Genomic DNA, 19,701 nt, shown 5'->3' on the forward strand with positions numbered 1-19,701 from the left:
AACAAACATCAGACCAAGAAATTAAAAAAATATATTTTTTCAGCAATTTAAATTTCCCCAGCAGAATATCAATATTTCCATAAACTCTCTATTTCCATATAAAGTTACTAACATAGTTACATATGTAACAACGACATCAATTAAAACCTTGAAAGTTTCAGTTTCAGCTCAGATCAAAAGTCCATTGCAGTTATTTGACTACACTAAATAATAAACGCACGTCAATGTCAATACTATTTTGGCCCGTTAACGTTAACCGACTCCCATCGGTCGTTCATTATTTAATATTTATATAACACGCATCCAATCCATGTCAATAAAGTTAATGGTGACCTAGATATTCGTTTTAACTGCCGGTGTTTTAAATTGTGCATGAACCCGTATTTTCATTGAGGTAGCACTGAAATATTCATGTTTAAAATGCTGCGTGAAAATATTTATCCATTATTGTACATTCAAAACAGTACTTGTGTAATAATAGCCACAAAGTTATTGTATTTAAAATTTTCATAAATATTCAACAGATATATGAACAAACATTTGATTAATAATCATTAAAACTCTTATTCATAATGAAATTTAAGTATATTTTAAAATTAAAGTATGTTTTGTCACTATCGCATGTTACAATATCGAACAAGACTTGAAAACTTTGCCTTGAAGTATGCTTTTACTTTTTTTATCTGTGATGTATGTAGGTTAGTTTATAATAAATGGTGGGGGGTAGTCTAAGTAGCTTGGTTGTGAGATGTCATTTTATAAACCAGTCCGGAATAAATGCTTGTTACGTACGCCCGTGTTTCAGTTAGCTCCGCGACACCGTTATCCCTCAGGACTATCGACCGCTATATCACATTGGCGAACGAGGATTAGTACCAATATTTACGCGTGCAGGTTAGACATCGCAATTATGTCGATTGGTAAAGTGCGGGAGTTCGACGTGAAGAACGGGGCGTGGTCGTCCTACGTGGACAGGCTCGAGATGTACTTTACAGTGAACAGTGTGAAAAATGAACTCAAAGTGCCTACTTTAATTGCGGTAATGGGCGACGAAGCTTACGAACTATTATCGAATCTAGCCAGCCCTAAGAAACCAGCGGAACTAAGCTACGAGTGTGCGGTCAGATTATTACGTAATCACCTCCAACCGACCCCGTCGGCACTGGCAGAGCGGTTCAGATTTCGGCAGAGAAGGCAAGCGGCGGACGAGAATGTGGCAAGCTACGTGGCGGAATTAAAAAAGTTGACACGCTATTGTAAGCTGGGGGACGGATTAAACGAAAACCTTCGGGATCAATTCGTGTGCGGCTTGAGGAGTGATCTCATCCGGCAGAGGTTATTTGCAGAGGATGACACGCTCACGTTTACTAACGCGGTGAAGTTAGCCAGCTCATTAGAAGCCGCAGAACGCGACGCAGCTGCGGTTGACGCGACAGGAGCCGCAAGCCGGGAGCTATCGGCGGATGTGCATGCTCTGGCGGTCAGCAGCGGCAAGCAGCGGCGGGAGCCACGGGCGGCGGGCCGAGCCGGGCGCGGTACACATGGAGGAGCGGGAGCGCAGCGGGCGGAGGTCGCCGGAGCGAACCTTAGCGGCAACAAGATTGCGAGGAGTGGCAGTCGGGATACACACAGTGGACAATGTTATAGCTGTGGGGGAGTGGGCCATTATCGGGAAGAGTGTCGATTTAACCAATACACCTGTAGCAAGTGCAAGCGGGTGGGGCACCTCAGGCGTGTGTGCCCGGACCAGAGGCAGGGGCGAAGAGCAGCTGTACACTATGCCGCAGGAGAGGAGGAGCCAGAGGACGAGAATCTGGACAGTTGCGGGGAGGATTTTCACCACTTATGCCTGAACGATTATAAGGCGATATAAGGAATTATTCAGCGGAGGTTTGGGCACATACACGGGGGGCAAGGCGACTCTGAGGGTTCGGGAGAGCGCGGTACCGGTGTTCCACCGCGCGCGGCCGCTGCCGTACGCGCTGCGCGACCGCGTCGACGCGCAGCTCGATCAGATGCTGCGCGACGGCGTCATCGAGCCCGTCGACTGCTCCGAGTGGGCCTCACCTCTCGTACCGGTAAGCAAGGCTGATGGTTCCTTGAGAATTTGTGCTGACTACAAAGCTACAGTCAACCCGGCGCTTGTGGTAGACCGCTATCCGTTGCCAAAAGTAGACGATTTGCTGGTAAGGTTAAGTGGGTCACAGTTTTTCTCAAAAATTGATTTATCTCAGGCCTATAATCAGGTTTTGTTAGACGAAACGAAAAATCTCACCGTTCGCGTTGTGAATACCCATAGAGGTCTGTATAGGTATAATAGGCTGGTGTATGGCTTAGCATCCAGCGCCGGGATTTTTCAACGAATAATGTGTAATTTATTAAATAATATCCCTAACGTCGAAGTATTTTTAGATGACGTCATAATAGGGGGCCAAACTAAAAGGGATCACTTGCAAGCTGTTGAAGCTGTATTTAGTAGGTTGCATAAATATGGACTAAAGTTAAAAAGTAATAAATGCGTATTTTTAGTTAACGAAGTACGTTATTTAGGTTATATTTTAAATAGGGATGGTATAAGAACGGATCCAGAAAAAATTCAAGCCATTACCAAAATACCTCGACCAAGCTGTGTAACAGAGCTGCGTTCGTTTTTAGGTTTAGTAAATTTTTACGCAAAGTTCGTTAAGAACATGAGCACAAAGTTAGTTCCCTTATACGAATTACTTAGAAAAGGTTGTACATGGAATTGGTCACAGCAGTGTGAACAAGCGTTCACAGAGGTTAAACGACTTTTGGTTAGCGCGGAAGTTTTGATGCACTATGATCCTAGTCTGCCGCTCACAGTGACCTGCGACGCGAGCGCGCGGGGCGTGGGGGGCGTGCTCTCGCAGCCGAGTAGGTGCGGCGGCCGCGAGCGCCCGGTTGCCTATGTATCGCGCACGCTCAACGATGCCGAGAGAAATTATTCTCAGATACATAGGGAAGCACTTGCTATTATATTTTCTGTTAATAAATTCCACCAATATTTGTACGGTCGTCGTTTTACCCTACGCACCGACCATAAGCCTTTGGTATCGATACTCGGACCACATACAGGGATACCTACCATGGTAGCTAGTCGGATGCAACGCTGGGCAATAATATTATCGGCTTATTCGTACGATATCGAGTACGTGCGCACCGACGAGAACGGAGCGGACGGGCTGTCGCGGCTACCTGTGGCCGCCGGCGGTAAACAGATGAGTCATGCGTCTAGTAATGCACCGGCGCCCGAGCAAACGTATTTACATTTTATTCAACAAGAACTATTGTTAGACTATAATGTTATTAAAAGTAAAACGTCGCGTAATCCGCTTCTCGCTAAAGTTTTGAGTTATTTACGAGACGGATGGCCGTCGGATTGTGAGATTATGAGTATGAAGCCGTATTTTAATCGTAAAGACGGGTTATACGAAGAGTTAGGGTGCGTTATGTGGGGTCATAGGCTGGTAGTACCGGACGAGTGTAGGGAGAGGGTACTACGCATGATTCACGAACCCCATATGGGAATAGTAAAATCGAAAGCTTTAGCTCGCAGTTATGTGTGGTGGCCGGGGGTGGACGAGGACGTGGAGCGGTTATGTCGGGAGTGCGCGGTGTGTGCCTCGCAGGCGGACGCGCCGCCGCGCCAGACCCCGCGAATGTGGCCCTGGCCAAACCGGCCCTGGTCTAGAGTTCACTTAGATTTCCTAGGACCAATTTTTGGCAAAACTTACCTGGTTTTAGTCGACGCCATGTCTAAATGGATAGAAGTTTGTCAGGTTTCTAGCACAGCGGCAACTGGGACTATAGGAAAGATTAGCGAATTATTCAGTAGATGGGGTTTACCTAAACAGATAGTTACAGACAACGGACCGCCGTTTTTTAGCGCGGAATTCGCTAATTTTGTGAGTAGCCAGGGTATTGAGCACATATTTTCGCCACCGTACCATCCGGCTTCAAACGGTTTAGCGGAAAATGCTGTAAAATCGTTAAAAAGAGTTATTAAAAAAGCTAGTGCGGAGAAACAAGACATAGATAAAGCCTTGTGTACGTTTTTGTTGCATTATAGGAATACTGAGCACTCGACAACTGGGGAAAGCCCGGCTATGTTGTTACTAGGCAGACGGTTACGTACAAAATTAGATGCACTGAAACCGAATAGGGAGGGTAAAGTCAGGGAAGCGCAGCAACGTCAAAAGGTAGCGGCAAAAGGAAGTAATAGGGAGCTTAGGCCAAATGAAACCGTATGGTATAGGCAGTACTTAAAGTCACAGAAGTGGGCATCGGGCCAGGTGGCCGAGTGCGTCGGGCCTAGTAACTATAAGATCAGGGATAAGCATGGGGAGGTCTTACATAGGCATATCGATCAACTGAGACGGAGGACGGGTGGACGTTCATCGCTCGCTTGCCCTGATACAGAATTTAATACCAGCCAAAACGAGTCTAGCACAAATTCTGAACCACAGATAGCCTTGCCGGATGCGGGGGATGCGGCCCAATCGGAGGAGATAAACGACGAAGCCGGGAAGGCTGAGACGCCCCTTAAAGGGTCGGTAGTCAGTGGGTTGAACAGGAGGGATGCTCCTGCGTCTCCCGAGTTCCAGGACGCCTTGCCAACTGTGACTACACCACCTCCTAGTCGTCCTGTACGACAGTGTAGGTTAAGGAAAATGTAATTAAGTTTAAGGGAAATTTTATGTTACTTTTATATTTTAGATTTAAGTTAGTTTAAATGTAGCAAAGGGGTTTTGTACGTAAGGGTTGATTGATGTGGGGGAATGTGATGTATGTAGGTTAGTTTATAATAAATGGTGGGGGGTAGTCTAAGTAGCTTGGTTGTGAGATGTCATTTTATAAACCAGTCCGGAATAAATGCTTGTTACGTACGCCCGTGTTTCAGTTAGCTCCGCGACACCGTTATCCCTCAGGACTATCGACCGCTATATCACATTATCAATAATAGGATATATCACTAATATATTAAATGAAGCTGACACATTGACAACATTTGTATTTATGAATTCATAAAATTTTTGTAGGTAGCAGAATCTGGGTTCAAAAATTATATATTTTCTACATATTTGCAGCTAGTGTTGTGATAATAAAGAAGTCGACTCTGTGTGTGGAAAAATGTCGTAACAATGTACGCATAAATTAATTCATATGTATGTATACTCTAGGGTTCGTTATTTCCGTTGTTATTGGATTTATCAAATCGTTTGGTTTCACGTCTCGGAAATCCTGCCTCGTACGTAACATCAAAATTTTCATTTCATACAATGGGGTAAAAGGGAAAAAACGCTACAATTTAATCATCCTGAAACAATGAAAAATTTAAATTCTAAATGGCAAACCACAGTGGCTAACTACTCCGCTAAATTACGAGGAATGCGACCCAATTCGTACCACGAATCACTTAGCAGCTGCATTTCAAAGAGACTCCTACTCCCCGCGGATTGAGACTTTGTCCAAGATCGTGATAATCCCGACCAGAACACGGACACATTTATATAATCACGCTTTGTAAGAAAATTTGCATAATACGAAAATAAAGGAACGTTTTTGTAATTTTCGCATAATTGCGTCATTTATTTGTATAGTAGAGTAAGTAGCGCAAACCGGTACAATAGTGCCACCATCACATATCAGTTTCTTTTATTTATTAAAGAAGAGATAATTATAGATATTATTAAAAAGTATCATAGTTTTCTATTTGACAAATTTGCCACAATTTGCTAAATCGAAAACGGTGAATACCGAAATAAATCTACGGGATGGATTTCGATGAAATTTAGCATACAGACTACCAACACCTAGACTAACACTTCTCAACTTCTCTTCTTCTCTTCACTTCTTCTAACTAAGGCGAAATTAGTATGTAGTATATGAAGTACGTTAACAAATATGAAGTAAATAATATCAGTTCGCGATACATCGCGGCTTCCACAAAGGAAAATATCACGTGCAAATGGCGACAAAGCGCCCAGTGCGCTACGTAATTCGATATTCTCGGGTTGAATGATCCCATATCAAGGAAGAGCCTTAATTCAGCTCTTGTCGCGACGGCTGAGTGCACTTGGGCGTAAATAAAAAGTTGAACGTCGGTGTAACGAGAGAGCCACAGACAATGCCGCTAGACAGTGTGTTAGCAGAATGACACTCTAGAGCCACTAGCCGCCGTACGACCTCAATGTCATATCCGTACTGCACTCCTTGTGAACTGTAGTACCTCAATCTAATAAAAAATAAGGTGAAATCAAATAGACTGTGACACAGACTGCGAGGTAACGTTGTGGGTTGTTTTTGTCTATACTTATTGCTTTCATATTCATTCTATACCTTTAATAATCCAACAAAAATAAAACAAAGTATCATAAAACAAAGTATCATTATACTTTACTTTTGCATGCTTTATTTTTAGTAGTGTCATATAAAACTTATAATTTCAAAACAAGACGTGTATCTCTATATGATTGAAATTAAATAAATAAGGTACTGATGAATTTTCCGCCAAGCACTTCGCATTTCAGGGATCTTTTCTGAATCGATCTTGGTAATCAATCGAACAATACTCACATAACAAGTTACTCTTATTTTAGTTACATAAAAGTACTTATATGTGATGTAATTTCCATAAGTCGATCGACCCTTGGTTGTCATTATTTTAGCCGTAATTTTGCATACCAATAAGTTCTTATCAGAATCCGTCCGGCTTATAGCGAAGTCGAGTCAATCGATATCTAAAATCTGTCTATGATACTACAGGATCAGTCGCTCATACTGAAATACACAATGTGTAAACACATTTTATCATGATACTTTATGATGTCTAAAATATCATGACAATATTATATAATTTCTTATTTCGTCATAATTATTGGGTACTCAAAAAATGTTCTTTTTCATATCATAAATAATATTCATCGGTTATTTTCTTTAAGTACGTACTTTTTTTTCTAATTAATAACAAAAATGTCGTACCCAGATTTCAAATAAAGTAAAAATCTATAAATAATAAGTCTAATAGGGAACTACAATAATTAGAGAAAATAAGTTCGTAACAGATTCTCGCAAGCCCAGTTTTTTGAGAAGACTATCGTAATCAACAATGGCAGTATCGTTTATTCTGCACAATTAATGTTGAATAGTGAACAGTTCAGGCATGAGCCACAGACTACGGCCCACAGAACCTACACTCAGAGTGCCCCGTTCATTACCCCAGTAGCGCTCAATGCATGGAGCACCCTCATGCGATCCTCACACACCGCATCACCGACCGAAATAAAAAGTCCACAGAATCAATACATTGTCTATTACAGAGTATTGCACTCTTATTCTTCAAGCTTGCCGCTTGCTTCTGATGAACGGAAACGCGTACACTGGTTGACAGTTTAGTTCACTACTGTGTGTAATAATGCTACTACTTTCCACTAGATAGCTGAATACGCTAAAATCATGACAGATGTATTTAGACGATTTGAATAAAATATTACGTCAATGTTAGCAATAACATCTTATCATTGTCTTATCATATCGAGTGGATAAGAAAGATCTTCAAGAGTGTGACGTCCAGTACAAGCGTTTGAATGTTATTATCCGGGTATATTAGACATTAGAAATGATGGGCACATTTCTACGTCGCAACAAGACAAACAAGGCAAATAGATATTTGCCAGACTTATCCTTAGTGCACTGCTAAAGGAGTATTTTGAATTTCAGTTCAATTGGACGCTAGGTTAAAATGTTAAATGTGTTAAATTTAACTTGCAAGATTTGATTTGAAATGTTCAGGTGATACTTGTAAACAGCTGACGTTTGAGTGTCAATACGGTATTTTTGTAAATCGGGTCATAAGTACTGATTTTACAAATATGACTTTTGTCAGAGCTTCTGTACTATCTGTACCCTTGTGATTTGTAACCGCCAGTCATCAACATGCCGCCTCAACTTTACATTCTGAGAGACTTGAAAAGGTTTTTCAAAGACACGTTCTTCACTGACATTGCACATTTTGCAAAAGTTGCCAACATTTCGCTGAACATACCGCATTTTCGTCGCAATTCGCGCTTGCATTTTCGTAATATTATATTTTAATGAAAATCGATTGTGGCATTGTTATAAACACCGTTGTAATGTACATGGGCGGCTATCGTATTAACGATGACTGAGCGGGTTCTCTTAATTATCATTTTGCACGGTTCGCCAGACACACGGTGGCCCTATTTGATATGCTACGTAGGTAGCCATTGCCCTTTTGGCCATTTGTGATAATACATAATTGGAATACATGTCGGGCATAATGTAATTCAGAGTTATAATTGGAACGTAGTTGTAAATGGAAAATAAATTTTAATGCAACCATTTTTTTAAATCTATAAATTTGTGACATACAAAGGACAGTTAGAGCGACGCAGCGCTTTGCGGGTCCGTTGTGCTCTGTTGTTTTACATAGGTTTTGACATTAAAATGTATACGGCGTAGCAATGGGGCCTAGCAGTTAGAGTCCGTGTATCAAAAAAAAATGTTGCTATATCAGTCCAAAAATCTTTTACAGTAATATATATATATCACCTTGAAATGCTTTGTTGATAAACACCTTCAGTAGAAAGAGTATCAAATTAATTCTGAGAACCATTGAGATAGGTAGGTAGGTCTTAACAAAAACCTAGGTATCTCATTCGTTTCTTAATTTCTATCGAGCGGATTCCTTCGGTCCGGACCCGGGCCGGTAATCAAACCGTCAACACTTCTCTACTTTAATTGTTTATTCAGTTCCGGGAACTTCTCGAATTAGGTTGGCCGGAATCACCGCATTAATTAATATTTGTGTTTGAACTGTCTCCGTGCCCTTGAGTGATTAAGCGACCTTTCAAATAACAGTTAGTTGTAGGCGGATTCTGTTGTTTACACTCCAATTTGCGAATATCACTGACGGCGCTTTCGTTCCATTTCGTTTGATTATTATATATTGACTCGATGAACTAAAATTAGCGACGTGTGGTTTTCGTCTTAGAAAAGAAGCACTCCATATCCTCTCTCTCAATTGGTTGACATCAGGACGGCTGAACTTAAATCTCAGCCGAATCTCCAAATTTTTAAAACGTCAAAATAAAAATGTAACACAGAATGTATGTCTCTCAGAAGAAGAAAGAGCATCTTCTTTAGTTTCTAAAATTAGCGACTTAACGAGTTAGTACCTCACATTATTCAGTTAGTTCACACGGTGCCATAATTATCCCCGCCCACACTTCCATAAGTCTTACAATTATCTTCTACATAATAGTAATATGATCCGAGACAATATTGAGCGTATTGAAACTCGATATTATCGTTCCGCTAGTAAAGAGCCGAAACGAATCGTAAATAATACACTCGAATTAATAAGATAAATCCTTTTGTGTCTAGCGATAAGCTGTATAAAATGTTTTTGTGTTTCTATGTGCTTTGTTATAGATTTGTTTGTTCCATATTGTGTGTAACACAAATGTGTACTACCATACGTAATTGTCTTTGCAAGTTTAGCGACATCTGTGAGCTCCAGTTCAACTAATAAGACGATCACAACTTCAGCAACCTGTAATGTAACCAGAACATACAGGGATCGGGGTAGGGTAGGCCGAGTGGAAGTAAACATTTCGAGCACAAAAATAACTTCCCTTCCCATTGTTTACTCTGGAATATCTTCGTAATAATAACAAAGTTTTGCTCACGTGCATTGGGTTCTTCCAGAATCTTCACACAAAAATAAAGTTGAATCAAACATTTGCGTCATTTGAATGCAACATATTTCAATACAATCAACAAATAGTGGTCACACACAATATATTACAAAGGGCCGCGTCCGGCCAAGCTTAGAGAATGTTAATAACTCGTGAAAGGCAGATAAGGAGGTGCCCTAATCAAATATTCCGGAATCCTTCTTAGGAAAGAAGCTGGGCTTGCCAAGCGGCCGTGCATAAGCAACAATATCGGTTCCTTTAAAGGATAAAGACGACTGAAGGCCGGGAAATAATCCGCTGAGCACCCGACCTCTTGTCAGGTACACGGCTCGCAAACTGTCCGGGGGGACCGAGTGAAGCTCCATCGATTTTTAATGGACTAACTCATTTACTATTTTAAAAAATATATTAACTTTCGCGCTTTGAACGTATAACTAAATATAATAACACTTTTTATATCGTTTTTGTAGGTACCGTATCGCGCGACGTTGCAGTCGCCATTGTATAAATTATTATTTTTAAATGGATAAAATAAATCAAATATGTAAAAACGTAACCAAAAAGTGGAAATAAGCCATGCCTTTTAAATAGCTGAAGCGAACTGCACACAAAAATACAGTTTCTCTAGCTAGTAAAAGCAAGGAAAATCCAAGGCGAACGTAAACCAGAACGGAGTAAATCCTCTTGGCTAAAGAATCTGCGAGATTGGTTTAATTTGAGTACCCGGACAATTTTGTACAGCAGCTTCCGAAGTTGGCCGTGATGGTTGCCAATCTTCAACGAGAGTGCAATATTTGTGTGTATTTTAAAGTAGTTCATATGTCTAATTGGTTATGTGTTTTTGTCAATGAATAAGTTTTGCTCCGTTCAAAAAGATGCCTATATTTCTCTAGAAAGATCTACCTAGGTAATGAAATGCCAACACGATAAAATCTATCTTTGCGCAAAAGCGAAAGGAACCTTCCTTATTATAACATTTGAGCCGTCATTGTGTGCGTAACGCGCTTGAAAAAAAAACAAACATTGAAAGTTTTGTGTCATCCACTGTGGTTCCCGAATTCTTGACAAAACATCATTGTTGTGCGACATAATGTCGGCATTAACATTTGTACCGTGGTTCACGTCAATGATGACGATTTATTGTCGAGTACCGTCTGTGCGGTATAATTAATTCATTTTTGGGGTTCTGTGCATCAAAATTTATAACTTTATAGGGCTAGTCTAAACTACTAGACTAGTCTAATAGTCGATTAGTCTAAACAGAATAGTGAACTGATGAGAAAAGTATTCGTTACTTCCTGGCGGATTTTGATGGCCATCATTTCAAGACCAATTTTTTATAAACACGTAGGAGGTAAATTGGAATTCATATCGATTACTACAATGCTTTGGATTTATGAAAAAAATCCATGTCTGAGGTGGACTCAATTTAAAGATGCAATGGTATGTGCCGCACATTTTAATTCTATGTGGATTCCTCCACTTCCACAAAAGTATGCTTAAATCTTAAAAAAACCTCGAAACGTAATTCCGACTCACACTTGGCTTCTTTTTTTATTCCTGCGATGATTTAGATCCGTTGTAAAGTTTGTTTTGCGAAGACATCTGCCGGCGTCCCATTGTTACCCAAAACTGTCCTCAGGTAAACCAGATAATAGGAATTATCTCAGAAAAGAGTTGACATTTCTCCTTTAAACTTTGTCAGTGGAGTGTTTTGACAATGGTTTGTTTATTTAAAAGATTTATCCTGAAAGCGGTGCTTCATTATGATTGCGATCTGACGTCCTAACTCCATTGTAAACGGCATAGTTTGAATTTTTTCGCTTTTATAACGACCAGATTTTGGCTAGCCGAATGTTTTTTTGTTCTTGTTGAAACAACGAATTTAACCTGATATTTTTGTTTCTACGTGAATAATCGATTTTGTACTTCAAATATAATGATATCACACATACACATAATATTATATAAGTATATAATAAAGGATCAACAAATCCATATAAAAACAATGTGAAACTACTGTAAGAAATTCTACTAAAATACAATTTAAAATATTAAACATTATATATTAATTAAATATATTTACATTTACCGGATGTTAATTTTTGGGATTATACAAAACTGCGACGTAATATTTTTTAAGATTCGGGTCTTTTAGTGGAGCGTTAAAGATTTGGATTCAATTCAATTTTGTCCAAGGGAATAAAGAATCCTGTCTCAAGTTCCCTAGCCTCAGCAATCTAAAGTTAATAACCGCAGTAAAAGTCACACGTCCGATCGATCGAGACGGACGGACGCTCATTTATCGAGTAAACATACAATTTATTACTCTCGTATAATTTTATGTTCTAAACAAAGGCTCGTCAGGGTGTGCCCCCCTACCCCGTCTACCCCGCGCCAGCGTCTTCTGCCCCGCTGCGCCTGCACTTGTTCCCAAACATAAAATGTTTACAAGTGCGTTTGTTTATGCTTCACTGTTTATATCATTCCATTCTGTATTGAAATAAATCTTTTCGGAAATGCTAAGGTTAAACACAGGCCAGTAATTTAATTTACTTAAACTATATAACTTCTGCTTTGTTGGAGAGAATGAAAATAAGTTGGCAATAACTTTACACTCTGTGGTAATCTAATTTCTGATTTGTAATTGTGATTTATTTCTGAGTTGTGCAATTCAGAAATATTATCTCCATTTGCTGCCCAGATTAAATAAATTACTTTGCTTTGTAACATGTAAAAAACGAATGTAACAATAGCTTGTTGAATAGTCGTACTTTCTCATATATGGCGAAGAAAGTCGAAATACCGAATGTCAAATGTTTCTTACATTAACAATAAACTCAACAAAACTACGACTGCGTCTCTGAAGGGTACAATGCGGTGTTAAAATCAATTGGTCAAAGTCATTTATGCATTCATCGTTCGTTCGCCAGCGCGTGGTGACGTCTTTGAATCCCATTGTGACGTTGGACTCCCACTGTGAAGTCGCCGACATCGCCCCTCCTGCCAATCTCGCCGATCCGTCTCTGTGTCCTACTAAATAGATATAAAAAAACCGACAAAAACATAAACAACTGACAGAAAAAAGTGATAGATTACATTCATTTGTCGACTGGAAATCGAGATTCAAAGTCGTGATCGCTTAGCCAGGTCAGCATCGCGAACATTTTAAAGTCATAAAACTTGATTGTGAATGTCCTGAAGAAAGTAGAACGCAGATCCAATCCGAGTTTGCAAACAAGGGAAGTTACGGCGGCGGTGGTGGTGTGGTGCGGGCGACTGCGGCTCGGCAAATAGGTACGCGCCGATAAGACGCCATCCTCGGCGACTTCTATTTAAACAGACAGGACAGATTTAATCTTTCGCCTGTTTATTTTTCTTCCCTGCGGACTTTCGGAGACTTAAATATATCTGAGACTAAGATGACAAGTCGACTTTATCGGCGCTAATCTACCCAGAACGAGTTTTAAAACGCTCCAGTCGCTGTCTCTTTCGTGGGCTAGCTGCGGAGGTCGGATTATGGGAGCTTTCAGCCCGCACAGGTTTACCACGACACGGTTATTAAGGTACTGCTTTGTTTGCACTTTCGACGATTCAGCGAGCTAAAATATTAAAACTCAAATGTACTTTCATACCACATCTGAACTACACTCTTACATTTTGTGATCTCTACTTTAATCCTTTAGCCTTTTAGGCAATTTTTTCTTGCAGACACTCAAAATGAGAATAATGAAAAAGCATTGCTATAAAAAGGAACGCTAATAGTGACCATTTCTCACGTCACAAATGGAAGTATTATTTCATAATATAATCAGTAATTATTGCTTTAACGAGTCCGCCTTTAATTTGTTAGGCGTTTTAAACGGCTTTGCGCATTTGAATCGCAAATTTCTTAGAATATTTCAAGAGGGTCGCTGGTTTCTCAAGGACATTATCTCTTCATAAAATTCAAGATCCTACTGAGTGTTTCATTGTATTTCAGAATTAGCAGCTAATGTGACAATGCAAGTGTCTCGAATTGTTGCCAATGACTCGTTTTTGAAAAAACATGATGGTGGGTGGCATCGTGTTACGAAATAAGAAAAATCAGACAATACATGAAATTAATTGAAATACCAAGATCAATAATATCCATTTTGAATAAATAAAACGTGATTTTTTTTTTATCAATGTGACCATAATACCTAAGTACACGATTTTCTTGAGGTTCTTCGCGTTATTCGTTAAAACATAAATATAATGTTAGAAGTTTTCTCCGCATAAAGTTGGATGTATACCTGCTCTAATCTCCTCAGTTGGTAACCCGGGCAAAGAGGCCAAAGAGCAACGCGTCTGCCCGCTGACTAGGGTTACCATACATTATGCAGAATCCGGCTAATCACATACTTCTTCCAGTCCGATGATTCAATTTACTTCGGCTACAAGTATATGTTTGATTTTAAATTGTAACTTGATGATTGACAATATTCTCACCAGTCATTATTTTTGAACATTAATAGTGTTTGGTAGTAATGCAATGATGAAAATAGTCTGTTGGTTCATTTTGATTTCTCAATCAAATCAAAGCTGTCAGTAGTTGGGAAACTTACATGATTTTACACTACTGTGTTGGTAGGAACATTAAAACAAGAAATTATTAAAACTCATAGAATGTACATTATTTTTATTGATGTCAGAGTCCTGCGTGATTGCTCCTGTTTCACAATCAACTCTGTATATATTTTATGACTTAATTAATTACATATTATGTATGCACGACGCACGTACACTTATATATTATATTATAATTTCAAAGCAACATTCACGTAAATTAGCATACTTTTCAATACAAGTATTAATTCTTATAATTATTACTGAATTATGCTGTGTGGCCACCCTTGCGGCAGGAAGTTATTACGATCTATATGATGTGTATAAATATCGCATTAACACGACAAAATCCTGTAACTTCTATTATTTTTACGTAAATATTGACGTATATTTTGATGTAAATATATTTAGTGTTAAGTCATTAGGCTCGCAATCACTCGTTCTGTTAATATAGTATAATTTTTAGTACTTGATAAGGATATTCAACCTACATCGACTACTTACTGTTATAAAGTGAAAATACTGAAAGTGAAGTGTCCATGTGTCTTTTTCACTACCATCTTAATCATTTGAATAGTCATCTCACATAATATTTTTTATGAAAAATTAGTAGGTATTAACAACTGTATTGTAGTAAACAAAGGTATAATTAAGATGGATTTTTGTCGACGGATTAATTCCATGTACGCACCTCTACATCGACGTGCTATTACATTCATATATGAATACATTATAGCTGTATTTAGGCAAAATACACATTTATTATTTATGGGTACAACTACTTATTTGTATAGGTCGCATTAGGTTTATTCGCAACCAGAAAGAAAGAAATTATTTCGAATATGCATGCATACTAATTATTCACTTGATTATAGCGGGAGAAAAAAATATTTTGGTACTAGCTCAGTCTGTGTGATTTAGCTATATTTTTTATTCATGACTTTAACTATAACACTATGCTATAGAAATATAGTCAAGTATATTTATAATATGAACGTGACTTCACGAACCCTTTGAATATTTTAATACTTTTCTAACTTTGTAGCGAACCCGCCATGTGTCTGTTTAACTAAAGTTATACCGAAAACTTCAAACACATGTTATTTACCCATAGTTTCCGCTACCTGTATCAACGCCGATAATATATTAGGGCGGTTTGAGATAACTTACGAATAATTTATTTAAATCAGTCTATCAGGGAATCGGGCGTCTTGTAATTTTTTTAATTACGCATGACGGTGACGACATTGTAAATGTAATGACACAAAAATTGCACTAAACGCATTCAAATCTCTTTTATTATATTTAAATACTTATCAGTAGTATATAATAATAATATATAGTAATATAATAATAGTAATAAATTGATTTTGACAAATACGAAATAAAATAGATTGTGAACATGCTACTCCACATTGAATACAAGCCTTGTTAGCAAACATCGTTTCCCTAGGAACAGGAAGCAGATCGACGTTAGATGTGCAATCTGGCACACATCCGCCAGTTCTTGTGTCGCGTAGTTCTATTTTTGAAATTTTTTTCGAATGATTTTTAATTGACACACTGGCCAATGATAATCATTCTCACTGGATTGAATTAGTTGTGCTTGATTAAAAAAATTACATTCTCAATTAAAAACAAAACTTGGAAATATAAAGATACAAACACCTATATATTTGTACGTTTGTTTCTTTTCTTCTATAATATCAAATTTCACCTAATTATTTACGTTATTCGTAAATAATTACGAAGAGAAAGTTTCCAATATCAATTAAACGTAAGTAAACAATGTATCGATTCCATTGTGATCGATATGTGATTTGGGGATGTTCGGTGGCACTCCCGGCACTGGAACCCTTTGCTACCCGGAGGCGTGGCTCTGAACTGAAACAAACAGAAGCGAAATTGAGAGGAGCGCCGGAACTGACGGTATACCTTTTCATTACAGAATCCCTTTTTAATTACCACGGTCCAAATAAAAATTGTATTTTTTATTTCAAGTAGGCGTAATTGAAAAGGAATTTCCAGCCTGGGCGGCGCGCGGCGTCGAATAAAACTTTAATATAATGCATAAGGCCCTTTGATCTCCGCTCTTCGCTTGCATAAATCGCAGAGATATACCACACAGGAAAAGAGCAAAATAAAACCGCAATCTGGCTTACGTACGTACGTAACTTTCAAATAGTAAGTTCAGTAATAAGTTGAAAGACATTTGTATCAAATATAGCCTAAAAAATAGAAGAAAAAACAACTTTAAAAACAGAATTATTCGCTTCTGAGTCAGAGAACTCCTCATCCGCGGAAGCCGTAAGAAGTGCCATAAATTACATGTGAAATAATAACAAGGAGGAAAATCTTTCATCCGCAAACAGTTTACAAAGAGACGCCCCGCGAGCGTCGGAGATAAATGTCGCCGCTAGCACGATCTCCTGTCGGTAAAAACGTGTTTCTTATAAAAATTCCGCGCGACACTACCTCAAGCGCTGAAAAATGCATAGTTCGCTTTTCAATTCTCTAACTCGATGCAAACAACGCGAATGAATCTTGCTGCGGTTTCCAGGCTCTATAATATGAAAGAAAACGTTCACATTTTTACAAAAGAAAATAACGATAATTGGATGCGAAAGACAGGTAGATTACGAAAAAATCAACAATTCACCTTTGCCCAACAGACGGAGAAGGGAAACAGTGGATCGGCGAAGGTAAGACATACGGTCAAAGGGAAGATAATAAAGCGTTGTATTTTCATTCTAATCCACCGCCGAGGCCGGGTGAGCCAGGGGATTCGGCGGGCGAGGGGAGAGCCTCGATATCTAAAATTACAAGCCTGCACAGAGTGCCTATCTCGAGATACACCATTCTCCATTCCTTTATGTTCAGCTGCCACTTTCAGACACGCCTCCATTCAAACTATGCCCCAGACATTTACTTTATGCGTGATGATAGATCTGAATAGGATTTTCAGCATTGTACTTTCGTAGAATATCTCATTTAAACAGTTCGTTACGTACTTAATAGGTCTTTGTTGGTTTAAATCATGATTGTGTCATGCTGAAGTCATGTGCATCCAGGCATGTGAATGTGGTCGCGTGCCGGGGCACCATAAGGAGTGGCGAGTGTACTTTCGCGACAGAAACCTTATCAAAGTGGACGCAGTGTGCTTGCGTGCCTTATGGCTTTTACACACGTGCATCTACATCTGCGGGCAGACATATGGAACTTTTTAGACAGCCATTGTACAATAAAACCTTTAAACACAGCAGCGGCGAATTTGCCTCGTCTATACGTATGACACGAATGGCTCGTAAGTTTTAGTTGGAAAGGAAATTGGAAAAGGGTTAGTAAAATAATGCTAACTGAGCATTGTATATCCGCTACGTTCTTTATAAATATATGTATTTGAAATATGGTTTCAGTGTGTTGAACTGAAACTAGAGCAAACGTTGGTGTGTTTATATGCGTGGTATTTTCGTTTTATGCCACCAATACAAAATACCTGCTAAGTAAAGTTTAGTTTATTATGATAGATGTATTATTTATTGAAACATGTAGGCACGTTGGATAATATTTCCAGCCACTTGTACGTCACACAAAATCCAATTCCGCCGAATTCCCAAACATCTAATACGTTTTTCCACAGCGATACCTTACAAGAGTTATTGGCACAGAAGGGCCGGGAATATGAACAAAGCAACCGAATCGAATGTAATAAAAATCACTTTAGCATTAGGTTGCGACGGGAACTGATGTCTATCGGCATTCTGACACACGATGCGGCCTCGATAGATGTCACAGGGGACTGCGGCGACGAACCGACTATTATTTTTGTACGACAAAACAAAATTGATTGTTCTACATCGACTACATTTTATACGGACGGTTTAATTTAAATACGAGCGACGTTTATACGACGTTTCCGATTTAATGTATTTCTGTTGCCTGCGATTGCATCACCAATTCCGATTTAATTCTAACAAATGCTTTTCTAATGCAACTCGAAATGTTATTCTTGAAGTGTTATTTTATATGATAAACGCATTTTCGCCATAATTATATAATTTGCCATTTAAAAGATTAAATTTAAGGCTTTATTTACGATTAACATAAAACAAATAGTTTTTTTTTTGCTATTATAAAGAACTGACCTGTCTATTTAATATCCGTCGTCTCTACGCCCTTTCATGTCTACGATGATTTTCTATTACTATTTAGATATGTGATATAATATTTATTCAATCCGAAAATATAATTCACACAACGCAGGAGCACTCGTGGACTAGGCCTGTTTTGTTTACATCCTCCAACTTAACACGGTACTTAGGCGAACCGGCGTATGTGGTGTATTGTTTGTAAATATATCTATAAGAAAGTAATAAGTATGTATAAACTAGCAAAAAAATTGAGTTGCTATATATAGCTGTTAAAACGAAAACATTTTAATCTTTCAATTTTCGCCTTACAAAATTAAAACAGTGGAATATATGGAAAAATTGTACCTACCTCCACTTTTCAAGTTGAATTTCTGAGAAATTGTCATAATTTAGTAAGCATTTGCTAAAAGGTGGTTTAATATAAATATCGTGTTATAATTCCACAAAGCCGAACAAGCTGCTTATGTAACAAAGTATCTACGCTTTGTAATTGTACACCGTTGATGCAGCATCAAGTACATTGAGAATTATTAATTGTTACTAGGAACGACGTTAATTAAAGCACATTTTATGTATGCCAATGCGTGAAAAAACGTGATACGTAAAACTACAGCGATACCAATCAGACTCGCATAGTAGGTTGTTTATATTGACGACCACTTGCTTCCAGTGAAGGAAAAGCCTCTAGATGGTTGTACTAAACGTTATGTCACCTTAAGCCGGCTATATACTAGCGCTGAACTCAGACAGATATAGACGCAAATGCACAAACGTAGTTTATATGAGAGCTTTTATTTAACATAAGGAAAAAACAGAAACGTACGTCGACTCTGCCAATGTGCTGGCACATCGGCCTACTGTTTGCCGATAGTGTTAGTCAGCATTAAATTACTAGGATGTCTTAAAAACAGTCGATTGTTTGGTCATCGTCATAATCAGAAAGGAAGAAAGAAAAATATCTTTCTATACTCTACATATAATTTGTTATAACAGGGTGGCGCAGAGGTGGCGCGTGGCGTTTAATGACATCGTCGATAAGCTGAATGGCATTCGCATCCCCGTTTTTATTATTTCAACTTCACCTTTTATGTCAAAATGCGAGTTTTATAGCTTTTATATGAAATTCTTTACACGATTAACTCACACCCTCCTGTTGATATATACATGACAAGCCGCGGCTGTCAACTTTTTTGTTATTATAAATCGTATAATTAGTAGCA

The 19,701-nt window shown here is 38.6% G+C and overlaps 1 protein-coding gene across 2 annotated transcripts in view; it reads left to right on the forward strand.

Moving 5' to 3' along the window:
* Ten-a (Tenascin accessory) overlaps positions 1 to 19,701 on the forward strand; it is a 273,620-nt gene that overhangs the window by 174,187 nt on the left and 79,732 nt on the right. The gene's annotated exons all lie outside the window — the stretch shown is intronic.

This window comes from Plodia interpunctella, chromosome 4 (genome assembly GCF_027563975.2).
Source record: "Plodia interpunctella isolate USDA-ARS_2022_Savannah chromosome 4, ilPloInte3.2, whole genome shotgun sequence".
Taxonomy (NCBI): Eukaryota; Metazoa; Arthropoda; class Insecta; order Lepidoptera; family Pyralidae; genus Plodia; species Plodia interpunctella.